Here is an 18,355-nt window from a genome sequence, read left to right on the forward strand (position 1 = left end):
CCCGGCGTATAAGGTATCCTCCCCTCTTTCCATTTTCCCCCAGGCATCCCCTGCCTCTCTCCCTATATTGTTCGATTTTTTTTTTTCCTTTTTTCTTCCTTTTTTTTTCTTTCCTTTTTTTTCGCCGACTCGTCGCGCCCGATTCTCCACCTTCGACGCGAATCTTCGTCACCGCGTACAAACACGTGGGGGCAGGCCATTCCACGCCAAATCTATGGGTATGATTTTATTGTACCTCGCGCAATTTTTAATCTCACCGATAAATTTTTCACATTATAAGTACGAAATTTTTTTTTTTTTCTTTTATCCCATTGTTTTTTTTCCCTTCACGCGAAACGTGTCTTTGTGTCGCGACATTAATAATGGAACTAATTTTATATTGGGTCGAGTATCTACGTTTGGTAAAAAAATTTTGCCAAAAAAGTATATTTTTTTACCGAAATTATAACACAGAATTGCACCGACTGAAAATGTAGAATATTGTAGTCGGGGTTTTTTTTTTCTTATTCAACGGGAAAAGAATATGGAAGTAAGGAAATTTTGTCGAGTTTCTGGAAAACTTTCGATTCCGATGACTCGAAGATTTATTTGCGTTCCAATTTTTACAGTTTCGTCGAAACACTTGCTTAGCATACCTAGATATATACCTAATATAACACGTGATTATGCAGTTTCGAATGAAAAATTTCAATATAATTAACATAGACGATGAGTGGACTTGAAAATAAATAAAAAATAATTTACAACGATCGATGAAACATTATAGTTGATTATTTCAATTCTAAAAGACGCCAGGAAAATGACGATTTTCGATTTAACAAATTACAGGAGAAATTGAGGAAATTTTAGAATATTTTTTTAATATCATCACTTTTCAAAATTGCATTTCGTTTGCCGATCGTTTGAGACCAGTCACGCGATGGCAAATATTTGACAGGCACCAAGTTGAAATTTCAAACTTTCGAATTTGAAATACAAGCGAGGTTCGAAACGTCGGCGATTTGTCGTGGAACGCCTCGTTGAAATATGTATACAACCGATACGCTTATACATTTTTGACGTCATTTTTACCTAATTTTTATTTGCTCGTATTTTTCTCACTTCGTCTCCCCGTCCTCGGATCGGTTCGGTTAATTCTTCTTTTATTAGTACGAACGACGCGACGCATGCAGCAGACTCGGTCATCTTTCTCTTGACACTGCAATGGGATTCTTTCGTTGATCTTGTTGCACATGTATACCTACATATGTACCATTCGCGTCTAGACTGAACATATGTATCCCAAATTCCCCCGCAACGTGTCTCGATCTATAGAAGAATTGACGCGATGCTCGGTGTACTTTTTTTTATTTTAGTTTATTTTTAATATTTTCTTTCTTTTTTCATCTCAGCCGTGGAGGAGGGATTCGTTTTTTTTTTTTTTTTTTTTTTTTTTTTTCTTCGATGTGCTTTTCTTCTCATATACATATTCGTTATTCATATATAGGTTACACATAGCGTTATCCTCAAGGGTATTAATTACCTTTAATTTAAACCCACCTTACGTAAGCAGTTTCAAAGTATAACAATTAGAACGCGAGTTTAATATGTAACATATATTGTATACGTGATATATTTACATGAATTGTAGAAACAACAAAACAAAAAAAAAAAAAAAAAGAAAACCAAATTAGAGTATAATTTACCAAGTACATGGATACACGTGAAGAGAGTAACGTTTACTTTTGGTGCGTAAGTACATACCTGTATATTACATGCATGGGTTAGTAGATACAAGGAGAGAGAAAGAGAGAGGGAGACGGACGAGAGAAGGAATAAGATGAAAATTTGCATATCGAGTTACGACGCAAAAGCTTATTTATTCCAATTCCCGAATATAAAGTCGCTGATCGGTCTTGCCGCGTTATCAATAATTCAAAAGTTCGTCGTACATTTAAAATAACATTTACTCGTGCGAGTAATCTGTACGTATACCTTGATGTATATTATGCCAACCGCATATGTACGTTTCAATGTATAAAGGGGCAAAGAACCTTCGCGTGTTTCATTCTCGCATGCCTGAAATTAAATTAATATTCACGCGAGATCACTGATAAAATCGAATTATATGTGTTATGTATATTATACGGATGAAGAAATGAAAGTTGCAATAACGAGGACGTTGTAAAGGAAAAAACACGAATATTTGAATATCAAAAGAGATAAAACGGAAAAAAGAACGAGGTTAATATCATATCACGGTGATATTGATACGTGCAAACAATGTGACCTGCAAAAAAGATTGACACGAAAAAAATCTGAAAAGAATTGGAAGAAAAACGGAAAAAATCGTTGGATTCTATAACGTTACAGGTACTGAACGAATATGTGCAGACGGCACTTTTTTGGAATTAAATCTACAGCAATTGTGGCGAGATTTACAATTCCGATAATAGGAGTTACGAAACCGATGGTAAGAATTACAATACGTTTATAGGTAGAGCACAATAATCGATGCAGATTCGACTTAAAAAAAAAAAAAGTGCTGTCCATGTATTCGCAACAGGACATGCAATATTTAAATTACATTTTATTTTATTTGTTTTTTTTTTCTACGTGGAACAAGGCTCGATGAAAGATTCAAATATCGGGATATAGAACAAAAACCGTATTTCTTCATATCCGCGAACGCGGAGCGTTGATCGTACGAATACGAAAGTTCGGATTCTCTGCGATAAAAAATCGGAATAAAATTGATTATTTATTATATCCTCCGATCTTATCTATTCAACTGTATGTCAAACGTATCCGTACCAGAGAGACGAAAATACGTAGAGGTATTGCAGCAACCGCCGGACGAGATCGAAGATCGAAAGATCTCGTAGAAACGAGGCGAATATCCACAGCGGATTATATACCTCGGATTTAACTCAGCTCAGTTTCAAGTTCACGGCCGTTCTAATTTTCCCCGTTTCTGGCTAAGGCTTAAGCCATCTGTATTCGAAACGATCCTTGCCGCGTATCTTGATACGATATATATACAGCTCTCTGAAAAAAGTTGGCAAAAACTGCAGCAGGTGGACGGGAAGAAGCGGAAACTAGACCAAAAACGTCAAATTGACATTGAGGTTAATTGTAAATTTTAAATAACTTTGAATGCCGAAGGTAGATTACAGAGATAGGTGAAAGAATGTGAATCAAGATGGTTCTGCGCCAAATTTCATATTTATTTATGTCATTTTTTATTCTCATACATAAGAAAATATATATATATACATAGTATAAATAAAATCGACGTTGAATTTTCGTCATTGTTCGTAAATAATCTTATTTTATATAATTTTAATAGATCTGTAATTCGAGCTTTTGTAAAGAAAATATTTTCACCAAACTTTATCGAGAATCGACATATGTTAAATTTACCTACAAACTCAGGATATTTATGAACTACTAACGATCAGTTATAAATTGTGTCGATTTATCACAGCGCTATGGTCAATAAAACGAATTAAAACTACAAAACAGGTGAAACATAAAAATTAGAAAAAATTAATAATACATTTAATTCCGGATGAATTAATAAAAAAAATTAAGAGGTTTGACAAACAATACAGAATTTATGAAAAAACCGTCGGTCCAATCATTCCGGCAGTTTACAAACACGGAACGGTACAGCATATTTTTAACCTGAGCGTGATAAATGACGTCACAAGTAAATTTTGAATAATGCATGTTTAAAAATATATGTATTATGCGAAGTCGAAGCGCAGTTCAATCTTGACTTTAACATTTCTCTCCTGCTTCTATCTTTTTCCTACTCTCCTGCCGATCCGAATCCCGCATAACGTTCGAAATACGGAGTAAGAAAAAATAAATGTTATACATTATTGATACACGCGTACATGTATTTTCTATTTGCGAGAACTATCGCGCAATGCAAAAACGTGCCCCGTATAAATTCACTGAGCATATACAGCGGAATAACGTGATTGACATTCAAATATAGTCGTACGATAATATCAATTCATCGCTCTGCGAATTTCATTTATACCCGATGAATCGGCAAATTTCCAACAAACGGAAACTATGGTCTGTAGATAAATTCAAAGGGGGAGGGGGCAGAACTGCACCAGAGAAATACAATTTCTACATTTATCTATACGGAACTCGAGTTACGTGAATCATCGCGTTATTATAAGATAGCATATTTTCATCGATGGGAATCGTTAATTGGGCCAAATTAAAGGTCAGGACTTAGCGGCGCGTAGACGTACCGAAGAGACTTGATCGAATGTCGTTCTAAATGATAAACAAATTGATTAGATCCTTTGGCTGCAGTTTGTCCACATCGAAATGAGACGTTGACGTAGACGAGAAGTTGCGCCGAGTTATTTGTTTGTTTGTTCCGCAGGCGGTAAACGATCGTGTTTATAAACGCAATATTGCGTCGTAGACGGATTTTCGTTGCGGTCATTTTTGCCAACGATTTCATCAACGATACGATGATTCACGGATATACGGGGGAAAAACGATGAATGACAAAAATCGCGAGGATTGGTGTGGATTTTATATCCCCTCCAAGAACAGTAAAGCGGATCTCTTTATATTAATACCGCCTTGCAACGTGACCGAGTTGTGCCACATTTTCGGCAACGTTCGAAAAGCAAAGGTTCAAAAAGTGCCGCCGAAGCTAATCTGTACGGATAAATTCATCTGGATAAAAAAGTCCGTGCGAAAATAGAAAAAAAAAAAAAAAACGATACGTCGAAGGAGACGTATGGATTTTAAATTTTTACAAAACTACAAAATTCCGTAAAGTGTACTCAAATAACCGAATCCTGATTTGATAATCAATTTTTAATAAGTTAACATAGATAATCATTTTAACCGTCACTTTCATGTATTATATCTTTTATTCCTAATCACACTATTTTTCGGCCTGTTTGAAATTCAGTTATATTTTTTATTTTATACAGTGCGTGCTGTCCATTTATGTTCAATGTGTTAAACCGTGGAGCCAAGTTTGCTTGCTTGCAACGAGTTGAGATACTTATTTTTTCTTTTTACTGTAAAATTAAACGATATAAAATTTTAAACAAATAAATAATATTTTTTTTTTCACGCGACTAAACTCTGTTTTTTTTTTTCATACTTTTTTTATTGGTTTTTTCTATGCTCTCTTGAAATCTAAGCGAAACGTTACGGTCGAGATTTTTTCTTTATATTACCAACCGACGGTCGTAGAAAAAAAATCCACTTCAGACGATCCTTGAGGAATTCCAATTAGGAATAGAATGAGTTACTTTTAATTAGAATCAAACTTTAAAATTAGTAGAATAATACAGTGACGGTAGGTGCTAATTTGTTCAAAGTTGAAACTCACTCACAATTTTCAATTATTTTTCGCAACGTTCTTGAATATGAACAATTTGAGGTGTCGTAAGAAAATACTATATTGCGTAACGAGGAGACTAACTCAGTTTTTTCGGACCAAACGAAATCGCTCGATATCAGATTTGTTCGCGACAGCGCATGCGCGCAGTGCAGAAAAGACTACTTTCAACCCCTAGGGCTTGAAAGTTGTATTTTCAGTACTCCGCGCATGCGCATTCGCAGACTCACTTGTGTACGGGAAAAACACGCATCGTGGAAGAACGCGTAGAACACGCTCGCGTTGTATTAAAAAAAGAATCGTCAAACTGACACACCCTAAATCGAACACGTAGATTCGAGTCGATTAGCTGCTGCACTTGCAGGACTTTCGTCGTCTTCTATTCTCTCGTCTGCAAATTTCCGACCTGTCTGTACCAACGTCCGATGCATCCTTAAAAGAAAAACAACACGCGGAACAATTGCCGAGACAGCCTGTGTTACATGGGATTGATTAAAGTCGACAATGAGCGCACACGCAAGGGGGCGAGGATGCCAATGTGGGCCAGACGTTAGTTTAGCGTTGCCTGTTTGCGCCGTTCGACGTGTACGTATAATAATAACAATAACAACAACCACAACGGTAATAGTATGATTAATAACAACAGCAACAACAACAACGACAACAATAATAATAACAATAATAATAATAATAATGCAACTGCAGCAGCGTTACGCCCAACGCGTACGTAGCCATAATACAACTGTCTGTGTTCATTGTTAATACACATTATTATATATATATATATATATATATATATATATATATATATATATATATATATATATATATATATATGAGTACATGTACGTATGCATGTGAATAATTTATGTAACAAACACTTACCTTATACGTATAATCCGCGTCCACGTGCATCGCACGTTTCGTAAGACGAATGTAGGTGCGTATCGTTATGTAATATGGGACATTCCGCGCTAAGTCAGTAAACTTTTGGCCATGACGTTTTTTGTCATTTCACCGAGGATTTTATCCCACGTTATTACGATCCCTGAAAAACTTGTGAAAATGATGTCAATTTTTTTTTTAATCACTCGTCTTTGCCCAATGATTTTGTAAAACCCTTCTCGAAGACAACCAAATTGATTTTCTACGAAGCAGGGGAAAAAAAAAACACACCATTTTCGAAATATGTATAACATTTTCAAGCAAGATTCAGGGTGGAAAGATTTTTTTTTTCAAATTATCTTTTGTATTTTTTGAATCGTTTTTTCTATTTTCAATCCTGTTCCACATATATGTTATAACACATACCGCATTTCCGATTTGATTACTGTTTTTCTAATTGTTTCTCCGGTCCTTTGGTTTGCTGTGATAGATTTTGAACGGGTATGAAAATAGAAGAAAAAAACAACACGGTTAAAAACATTGAAAAAAATCTTCTACCACTCTGAATATTCCGTGAAAATATGTTATTTCGGAAACGGGATTGTTTTTGTTTTTTTTTCACAGGCTTACAGAAATCAATTTTAAGGTTTTTTCAAACGGATTGAAAATTTGTATGGACGATTTTCAAAGGTTGAACCAACATAAAAAAAATCTTGGGTGAAATAAAATAATTTTATGGCTAACCGTTTACCGAGTTGGCCTGGAATGCCCCTTATGTACGTTGTACCGCAGAAGAACGGCGCATGCGTTCGTAATACGTTTAAATTGGCACACAGAAGCACCGCCGTCGCAAATTCTGTTTTCTTATCGGCCGTGCTATGTTTAGCATTTCTCCCTGCAGGCGTGCGCTGCGTTTAAATACGCCGCAATACCTGCACTTCGCGCACTTGCACTTATCTGCACTGTAAGCGGGGTGACGACGCCTTTAATTCTCGTTAAGAACTTGCTTCTAATTTGGAAAAAAAACAAAAAAAGAAAAATTATACCGGGTAATTTTTTTTCCAACATTTTGTTCATTCGGTTATAACAATCACCGGAACTGTTTCTTAGCTGGAGATCGAAATTTTACTTTCGATTCTTGTTAGGAATGTAGGAAAAACAAAAAAAAAAAACAAAAACGTGGTGCGTGCAGAGAGAAACGAGACTGAAGTTAGTAACGTTGAGGTAACGAAACATGAGGAAAAAATCGGTACTGTGCAACGTGTGAATGACTTTCAAGAAGTTGGCTTTTATAAATATGAGTCCGGTCTGATTCGTTTATCATGGCTTACTAAATTTCAGACGATTTCAAAGGTGCGAGGTGACGATTTCTCTTGAACACGCATTGTTACAGTAACGTGACTTACTTCGTCCTTACAGAGAGAAAGGAAAGTGTAGAATAGATCGGACGTTTATTTGACCGTTTGCGTATTCCCTGTAACTGAGGCAATATTTTAGCGAAGAAGTAGAAAAAATTACGGCCGAAAGCGGATAGAAGCTCAGAACTTAGGTTGTGACTTGATGAGAATAATGTAGTGTTTGAATAAAAATGAAGAAAGTAAAAAATAATCGTACACGAGACAAATGAATGTTAAAAAAATTCAAACAAATGAATCAATAACGCTGCTACTGCTGCCGCTGCATCTCGTCGGAAACGAAGGGTGTTCTCGAGAGCGCGTGTATTAGATCTAATGAAAGTTGAATGAACTTGATGGTAGGTATATGTGTATATAATGGAGTATGTAATGCCAGCAGCTTGTGCATAAACAGTGCGAAAAACTGCAACGTGCTGTTGCAACCTGTTTATTACCATGTCTGCGACGAACGGCAGTCATGTGACTCCATCAAAACCCCGCGGATCTATGGGATGGATGTACAGTCGCGTCGAAAATTTGACGAGTGAAATGCGTGAAACGGAGTTTCAAAAAATGCGAACAAAAAAAAAAAAACAATTTTAAAAGACTGATTTTCAATTTTAAACACGTTATCGTCAACAGTGTCGAAGAAAATACGTTACGTTATTACATCACCGTAAAATTCGTGTATAGTTCGTCCCATTCTGATAAGAAATAAGTTCCCTTCATTCGTATATCTTCTGATTGTGAGACGGATTTTTTTTTTTTCGGGTTCGTTAGTCGATAAAAACAAATCTGATACGTTATACAATCGTTATAATTTAAGAGTAATTAAACAACGAATCGACAAAAGATATATTATGATTGCCTGAAGTTTAATTTATCATACGATTCGTGGAAAATTCAATTATGGATAAAGTGTATGCTATTGTTCATCGGAATTGGACAAGATTTTTTTTTTTAACTTTCGTATCTTTAGTGTCAAATAAGTGCAAACAAAAAATTGTTGTATCGTTCTTACTGAAATTATTTGAAAGTTATTAGAAACCCGCGAGAAGTTACCGCAAAATTTATACAAAATTTCTGTATTTATTTCTTCGACAAATTTTAGATTCCTTAAAATTTGCTCTCTCTGGAATCCTGAATGCTTTAACGAGTTTTAAATTGTACCGAATTCTATGGCGATTGGATTTTCAGTAGATATTCCGTACGTCGGAGAATCTAATGTCTAGTTTATATCTTAATTATTTGAAACACGACATAATTTTGTCACAAGATGTCGCTGAGCGCTCAACTTTCGGACGAAATTTAAAATGTAAAAAGCATTAGACGTGCAAGCCGATCGACCAAATCAGCGTAAATTTTCATCCGGAATAGAGCAGCAGGTGCTTTCTTTCAATGTCAGATTGGTATCGAATGAATTTTGATCTCTCGCGCGTCTCGAGTACGAATTATTATACCTCAAACGATTATAAATCGACCAATTGTTGTATTAATATTAATCAATTAATAATATCAAACACGGTCTTTGACTTGTAATAATTGATAGCTGAATTATTGTCACTCGATTTTATTCATTTTGCAATTAGCTTGGTCATAATTTACTAGTTACGCCGCATCCATCAACCTGTCAAAACAATTCGCAAATATATACGTACATGTGTCACCATTCGAAACAAAGAAACTAAACAAAACGTTAAATTTGTGCCAATATCAGTTTATCCCATTTTCTACTCTGTCAATTCATTTCTCTGTCATATTTTCACACATGCATGCTGCATTCAATTTTTTATGCAATTTACTAACCGTTTTTACACTCTGTCTAAATTACACTGTTTCAGCGGCCGTGAAGCAGCGATAAAACCGGGTTAGCTGCAGGAATGTCTCGGGGTCTATCTCCCGTCGTTTATCTCGATCGGTTCGTATACAAAGCATATTTCCTTTAATACTCGTTTCGTATATAACTAGTCAATTATTAAAATATCGCAGTGTTCTCTCTTGCATATTGTTTCTTTTTTTTTCCGCTTCAATCTCGTCTCTTTTCTTCGTGCCTTCGGTTCTTTCTGCGTCACGCAAAATACATTTCACATATTCGTATCGGGTTTGAAATTTCTGCGATCGAAACATCCAGATCACCCTGTACGTATGCAAAAGTACTCGTGCACGTGTTGTACAAACGTATAATAGTATACAGATGTGCATGAACTTGCCGAGTGCCTAAGAGAGAGCCTTATTATTACCAATTTAATAAACGCGGCGTTTGCAGAGAGGATTTGATTAGACTTAATTATACTCGATAACAAAATAGTTGGCAATCAACCGTCAGCCGTATTCTCTATATCGTATATCGTATTGTGCATGTACTTTCTTTTTTCCAACAATAGCGTTGTTCGTTCAATGATGTATTATATTATATATAGGACGAAAATTGAATGGGCCATACGTTTCAATGAAGAATAAAGGAAGATAAATTGTGCGATTTTTGTTTGTTCGTTCAAGTCAGTTGTATATTTCAAAACAGAATCTCTTATCACTCGGGAACGTTTTTGCGTTCGATTTATTCGATGTTTCATTCTCTCGAAATGAAATTAAATACATAGTGTAAAAATGGGATCCGACATGGAGTCGGAATGTTTACATTTTGTGGTCGGTTTTTCGGAAACTTTCTCTCTTTGCACAGAGTAAAGTGCTTCGTGATTCAATGCAATTGGGAAAGCGGGCGGTGGGGGTAAGCGAGTGTCGACGGGGTGGGGGAAGCTCGGCTGTCAGTTCGCTGCGCGACTTCGAACCAGCATCATCTCCGTCTTACGGGTAAAGCGTTCTCCTATAACCTCATAAAATCGCCCAACCGCCTATTTTTCTCTCTTCGTACGATAATGAATTAGTGAAGTACCAACAACTGTTCAACTTTCCTGAAGTATCATCGTTCAAAATTTCTTCATCGGGATTTACGTGTTCTAATTGCTTTCTCTGCTTTGTTTTTCTTCTTCTTCTTCACTTTCTCTGTATTTATTTTTTTTTAAATTTTTTTATTTTTTTCTCTTCCTTTCATTACCAAGTTTTCTTATCTCTTTCTCTCTTGACGTATGCAACCCAGCTGCACCGTTCCCGTTCCTTATGTAGGTGTAAGTATATATACATACATACATGCATACAAGAATGTCTAGATATCGTTAATACATCATAACATAGGACCGGGGTTTTGGATTCGAACAAAAGAGAGAAGTTTGAATGGCGACGCAGACGAGAACGGAAAGAGAAAGAAGGGTTATAATGACATTAATTTCAGCCCAAGCATCATCCCTACCGCCTGTCTGTACCGCTGCTTGAATGTGGTCGAGAGTCGAGTCGAGTCGAGTCGAGTCGAGTTGTTGGTGCAGGTCGGAATACTTGGTCGTTTCTCTTTCTATTTTATTCCCATGCCGCGCATACGCATACTAGATATCAGACCTCGTCGTCTTCTTTACCCTTCTCGAGATTCACCCGACACATTTTCGTATTCTTCTATTCGTTTTTTCTTTTGTTATTTATTTATTTTTTTTTTCTTTTTTCTTTTTTCTTTTTTCCATCGAAACGTTTTTCCATTTGTACTTCACCCTATCAAATTTCTCCTCTAATACGCGCAGCCACCCTCCCTCCCTCTCTCTCTCTACCTCTCTTTGTCTCTCCCTGGGACTATACTTCTCGTTTTCTTACTCTTTTCTCGTTTTTCTTCCCAGCACGTTTTTTTTTCTGCCCATCTCTCCGATCCACTTCAATGTTTCCCAGAGTTAGAAGCTCGGTCCTTCGTTGCCGGGAAAACAGGCCCTGCTACTGGGGTTGAAACGCGTCGTCGCAGAGTCCTCGTCTTTCGGGAATGGGGGATGAGTTATGGGGGCAAGCTCCGTCGGTATGTAGTCACGTACGTGTCCCGGGGATCGATCGATTTTCCCAGACACCGTTGCATTGAGAAACAGACGCCATCCAGCTTCACTCTCTCTCTCTCTCTCTCTCTTTCTCTTTGTTCCCTTACACCGAACAACCGTATACCAAAGATCGTTTCTTGTATCGGCTTGTGTCCTCTGGAACTCATTGCTTACCTCAATTCGCGAATCATCTTCCGTAAATGTCTTTAGGCTAAAACTTAGGGAATATTTGGCCAGCAATACTGTTTAATTGCTAACTGATACCACCTTTGCCTAATTTAATGTAATTTAATATGTTGATACTTAATTCATAACTCATACATATATATATGTATATATATATATATATATATATGCTTTGTAGGATTAGCTTTTAGCTGACTAATTTTGGTAAGGTTCCTCTGATTAGCGCATTCGATTTAACAAGCGCAGATTTAATTTAAATATTTTTTATATATTGTTATATGTTTACTTTTTATTTTTATTTTTATTTTATTTTATTCTTATTTCATTTTATTCTATTTTTATTCTATTTTGTTTTATTTTATTTATTTTTTTTCTTTCACCGAGAGCCGCACATGGTCAGCGCATTTGTGTTGTCCTTAGGGGGCATATTGCTCCATTTTAATTCTCTCTCTCTCTCTCTCTCTCTCTCTCCGCGTGTGTCACGCTGCGGGTACAGCTCGACATGCGTGTAAAATACACTCTTGCACACGATAGGTACGTATTCTAATCTACCGTTCGGTCAATAGAACATTCTGACGGTGAACCTGTACCGTAACGGGACTATGGCAAATACGCTTAATGCTCCAGCTATGTATACCTGCGTATATACGTATGTATATATACAGTTTAGGTACATACCTTTATACACATGTGCCGATTGATGCAGTAAATCGCTCGCATATGATATGTTCTATGTATGAACCTACCGTATGCGGTCCGCATATATGTTTAATTAATGAGACGTGTGATGCGCAATCGGGTCTTACGTATTATATCTTGATACATACATATACATATATATATAACTATATATATGGATATATTTAATGTATATGTATATTGCACTTTTGTAGAGGACTGAAATTCAACCATATATCCAACTTTTACGAACGTGATCTATCTTTTTTTTCTTTCTCTTTCTTGAAAGACAATACTTACCTTCTTTTCTCGCAATTTTTAGTTATTAATTTTCTTTTTTTGGTTTCTCCGGTCATTCGACTTTTTGAAAAGAAATTTAATCGTTTGTATAAAAATCTTAATCTTTGTTACTAATATTTATTGAAGAAATCTATCGCACTTACGAATAGATATTGCTTATAGGTATACACCTCAAACATTAAAGTGATGATCTATGCTCGTGTTAACTCGTATGTAACAAAGTGATTTTGTGCCTGCATGCATTCGGAAATTACTTACGGATTATAAAATGACCCGAAGCTCTGAACAGAAATTGATCATAGTTTGACAAACATTGCTCGCTACTCTCGGTAAAATAATAAAAAAAAGTAACTTGTTGGTAATTGTTCTAAATAATGTATTTGAGAAGCGTAATTATACGGTAGGTATCTAAATTGTTGAATTAAGATAGAAAATTACGTTTTATCAGCATTTTCTACAGTGATCTGAAATTCAGCAACCATGATAATTTAATCGACTATATCATTATCTTAATTACGGCAGGCGCCTAAACTTCTCGAATATTGTTCTAGAACGGAAAACTCGTTAATCTTATCACGAAAAACTTTTCAAGCGATCCTTTTGTTCGAAGTTCGATCGCGATATGCTATATATATGGGTCAGTCCATGTCAAATCGACCAATGGTTGTACTCGACCCCTTTTGCTTTGGATGAAATTTGGTCACAAGTTTTCATTCATCATACAACGAAGCTCTGCCAAAGGAAAAAAATTAAACATTTTTTTTCAAAAGTTATGCAACTTTTAAGATTCCACTATTTTTCCTGTTTTTTTATACTTATACTTCAAAGATCTCAAAAACTATTGTAATTACTTCAATGATTTGAGCTAGATTTTCAAGGGGATACTCGAAGCTACCAAAAAAATTTTTTTTTGAAAAAATGTTTCAAAAAATCGTTTTTTTGCAGAATTTTGAAATTTACAACATTGTAAAAATCGATGACCGCCATTAAATTTTTCCCGCCAATTTTTTTCTGGAGTACCTTTAACTGATCTCAAAAGATTCTGAAATTTTTGAGATGGGGTTTTTTTTCTTTCAAAAGATATAAATTTTTGAATTTTGAAAAAAGAAAAATTTTTTTTCTTCGGCACTGACTGAATAAAACAACAATGAATTCACTTGTAATTTTCATAGACTATATATATATATATAAGATGCCAATACCATGTAAGATAATTTTGTACAAAATTAGTACGAATCGTTAAATTCGTACGTAGATCAATTTGTGCAAAATTCGTTGAAGAAAATTTTGTCCTGGAATTTGTTTGATTTATCGTTTAACTTACGAACGTTCGGAACCTCGATCACATCGATCGAGTCCGTTTCGTGCATGAAACGATTCCCAAGAATTCCCGTCTCCGTATTATTCCGTAGGGCGGAGAGCCGCCGAGCTTCTACTGTAGAACATTGACATGAAGCTCACATCGCCGCGAAACTGAATTCGCGAACGTCGCAAGTTCGCGGGTCGCGGTGGATACATTTAAGTGTGCGAAAGAAAGTACGTCTGCATATTCGCAGGCATGCGACACGCGTTAAGGCCGATCAATCGGCTGGACCGTCCGTATCAAAAGTTAGGAGAAGATGAGAAACCGTTGAAAAAATCTCCACCCCATTTTATACCCACGCCAATGACGATGAACGCGAATGAATCAACATCTCCGATACGTAATTGCAAGTTTCGTTGAACGATTGTCAAATAAATTGTGGGGATTTGGCATAGAGAGAAGAAATGAGCGGTGAAAACATTCTGATTTGATAGAAAAGAATTAAAAATCACCAGAGTTGAATTATTTACAACGTTCTCATAAAAATAAAAAAATTTTTTTTAAAAAAACCACAATTTTTTCAAATTTTTGCTTCAATCAGCGCAGATCAGACATTGCTTTGGTTCTTCAATCGGTTCCGTTCCCGCGTTCCAACTTTCTATTCGGACGGTGTAAGCTCATTCATCCTTAAAGTTCGCTCGGCGCTGATCGCGACACCTGTAGGCGTGGCTCTTCGGCTCGTCGGAGGTTTGCGGAGGTGAAACGTGTACTAGGATGTTCGACACAGCACGTGTCCTGGCTCCCAAGTCCGAGCTTCGACTCGGCCCGTATAATACTTACTTGCTTACTTACTTACGTCGTCGAGTCGTGACAGCGAACGAGGAAGGCGGTATAACCACATTATAAACGCCCGACGAGCGGCTACGGAATATCTATAAACGTAGTTTACAACAGCAGCAGCTACTACCTGACGGGGAAAATCGCATAGCCTTTCCCCTACGCAACCTCACCCACCCACCACCTACCGACTACCTTCTCCGCGGTGTCGTACACGCGTTATTTTACGCCCCGATCAATACCTAAAACCGGCGTCTTAATAGTTTCCACGATACATGTCCACCTCTACGTATCGCGCTCCCGGAACGATACTGAATTAAGTCTAAAAATACCGAAATCGACTTTTTTATTCAGTTCAATAGAGAATTTTTTTCCGCATATACCGCAAACACGGTCATATTTTGGGATTTTTAGACTTAATTCGGTATTGTTCCGGGAGTGCGATATATGTATACAAAACCCGATGTTCTTCTCACGTATGTTAGCTTATGACATCAAAACTACCGAACCGATTTTGATTATTCTTATTTCTGTGGATAGCTACAACGTATGGCCAGAGCTTAGACTTTATTTCATCACAATCGGAACAATGATTTTGGAAATGTAACGATGTTTTTAGCCCAACTTGGAACTCTTACAGATAGAGGGTTGAGTTAGGTTATGTTAGATTACGTTAGGTTAGGTTAGGTTAGGTGATGTCAATTTACATTCGAACATTCTCATCGTTAAGTAAGATTGTTTTTATCTGAATAGAATTTCGATTTTATTACATCAAATTTGGATGCGGGCGGAGCAGCGACGGTTTGCTAGTACAAACATGACATACACAGCTGGTATATGTTCAGGGTGTACCGTTTTGAGTCAAATCGTTGAATGTTTCGGTAAATGTTACAGGTTTCACAGGAAAATTTTTTACAGATGAAAGTTTTACGGTTTTCAGACAGAGGTGAAACGGTGCTGCCAAAAATTTCCTCAACAATTATAATAGTCAGGAGAGGTCAGCATAACCTTAAAATTAGGTTTTTTTTTTGGAGTAAGATCGTAGAGCTGGCCTTGATACTACAACTTTTTTTTTTTTGCCCTCAGCTTCCAAAGTTCAAGAGTTATAACGTGTATGATACTATCAAGCTTGAAGAAGCTTTTCGCTAAAAACAGACTCATCTTAGCTGTCGGAAGAATTTTTTTGTTTCCGTCATTTTGAAACGGGTATATTAAGTATTCGATTGTTATACGTTTCGTGATGGTAACTAGTGCGTTGCATTTGATTGAACTGTAAAACAATTGAAAATAAAAAAAAAAAGAAAAAACTTCATGCAAATCAGGGTATCAATTCTGTCAAGGAGGTTGAAATTTCTAGCATGAATTTGGCGAGGAAGAAATTCGAAACGACGCGGTTTATCCGTGTGAGAAAAAGTCGAAAGACGAGGAGAACAAAATTGTTTCGCCGCGGTGTTGAAAAGTCACGCAAGACGCCTCGTGATTTATTCGAATCCTCGTTCTCATCTTTCGTAATAATAATCCGAGTCAATGTTCCGCTCGTTTCCGCGCCACCCGCTTTGATTAAACATCAATTTGCCCACCCGCACCTGTTGTGCAAACGATTCCTATACCTGCAACACGGGTCTTACGTATGTTATATAGCAGAAACGTTGCCTGTCTCGCAGCTTCGATGCATTAATAATAATTGACGAAAGACGTGGGGAAATAAAAAAAAAAAAAGAAAAAATGAAAAGAAAACGAGGCGAAAAAGTAAGAAAAAATCGACAAACTGCGATCGATCAGTTCACGCAACCGCGCCATCTGTCAGGCACGTACGTGAACGTTATATCTATGCATATATGTATGTATGCATGTATGCACATATGTAACTGCGTAGCGGAGAACGCGTCTGTCTCTACACCGTGTAAATTCAATTGCCCTAATAACCGGTTTTTATCCGAAGGTATTATACACGTATATTCGAAGGACTGGTTTATCTTGAGAACATTTTTTCTTTTTTTTATTTGTCTCTCTCTCTCTCTCTCTCTCTCTCTCTCTCTCTCTCTCTCTCCCTCTCTTTGATAAACGCAGTTTCGTTTATGCGCTGATGTTAAATCAATTCGTCGTTTATACGTTATATGTATATATGTATACATTTACATTATACGTGGCTTGAAATTTACACATATGTATATCTGCGTGCATTCGAAGTAAAAGTTGTTTTTCTACCATGTATTAAGGTATAATATTGGTCGTCTTATTGACAGATCAAAGATCGTTGAAAATTGGGAAATTTGTTGTAGGATAACTTTCTTTACAATGGTCTGACAATCTTCGAGATAAAATTGTTGGCACAAAGTGTATGAGATTTGTCGAATTGTTTAACTGTTATCACTGATAACAAAGACAAACAAAAATAAACGGATGAAAAAATAGTAAAACGACAAATATTTACGATCAATATTCTCTTTATTGTGCATGTCCATACAGATAGGCATAACAAATAGTAGGAATAATAATCATCTTAAATAGGTTTCTTGTATATATGCATATGTTCTTGACGATATTGTGTTGTGTATTTCATTTTGCTGTTTTTGTTTTTGATTTTTGCGTAGAAATCGTGTGCGTGTGTGTGTGTGTATTTATATGAAGAAATGAATAAACGGAGACTTTAAAATTGTATTGAAAGTGAATAAATTGATACGTGGTTGATGTTTGTGACGGTTTTTTATTTATTTATTTCGCATTCTATAGTTAATATCACTCTCGACTTTTTGTCAATAAAAGAGGTGTATCCGTCATTTATAGCGTGATTTGGGATTTTTACCGCACCGTCACGTCGTAGCATCCGTCGAAACGTGAGAGAAATTCGTACGTCGAAAAATAAAATTGAAAAAAAAAAAAAAAAAATTACCAACGTAAAATTATGGTGTAAAGTCAACCGAACAGAAAATTGCAGAAAGTCTACAATAAACTTGAGCCATTGAAATATGTAACTATGGTATGCACCGTATGCACTGGAAGATTGCGTAAAAGGATAACGGGTACGAAATGCATTCGACACGTTAGGCTATAAATAAGAAACCCACTGCAGTTCAGTTCCGGCCGAAACTGTAGGTCGAAAAAAGTGAACGAATCTTTGCGCCTATACAATTAACTCTACCGCCAACTTCCGGCTTTTCTTCTAAAATCAAAATTAAAAAAAAAAAAAAAAACCTCGAAAGGCTGCAAATATCTAACAATACTTGTGCGGTACCATAGTCCGTAGGTAAAAATCCGTCAATCCGTGTTCTTCGTACCTACACGAGACTCGAGAGGCCATTGAATCACGCTCGAGTTGTTATCTTGAAAGTAAGAAAAAATTAAATAAAATAAAAATTTCTCGGGCAAAACCGGAAGTGAAACGCGCTAACGTACATCATTACTCGTGAGCACACGACAAGCTTGTACGTATATTTAATACGTACACTAGGTCGCAGTGATTCCGAGATAGATATTTTTTTCAATCACTCGGTAA

The 18,355-nt window shown here is 36.4% G+C and overlaps 1 protein-coding gene across 2 annotated transcripts in view; it reads left to right on the forward strand.

The window, feature by feature from the left end:
- LOC124176223 (solute carrier organic anion transporter family member 74D) overlaps nt 1-18,355 on the forward strand; it is a 95,949-nt gene that overhangs the window by 29,921 nt on the left and 47,673 nt on the right. Inside the window, exon 2 of one of the 2 annotated variants that reach the window (XM_046557187.1) lies at nt 9,492-9,568. The exons of the other annotated variant lie outside the window; for it this stretch is intronic. The gene's annotated coding sequence lies outside the window, so the exon portion shown is untranslated. The remainder of the gene's footprint in view (nt 1-9,491; nt 9,569-18,355) is intronic. 2 annotated transcript variants of the gene reach the window in all.

The sequence above is a fragment of the Neodiprion fabricii genome, chromosome 2, assembly GCF_021155785.1.
Source record: "Neodiprion fabricii isolate iyNeoFabr1 chromosome 2, iyNeoFabr1.1, whole genome shotgun sequence".
Taxonomy (NCBI): domain Eukaryota; kingdom Metazoa; phylum Arthropoda; class Insecta; order Hymenoptera; family Diprionidae; genus Neodiprion; species Neodiprion fabricii.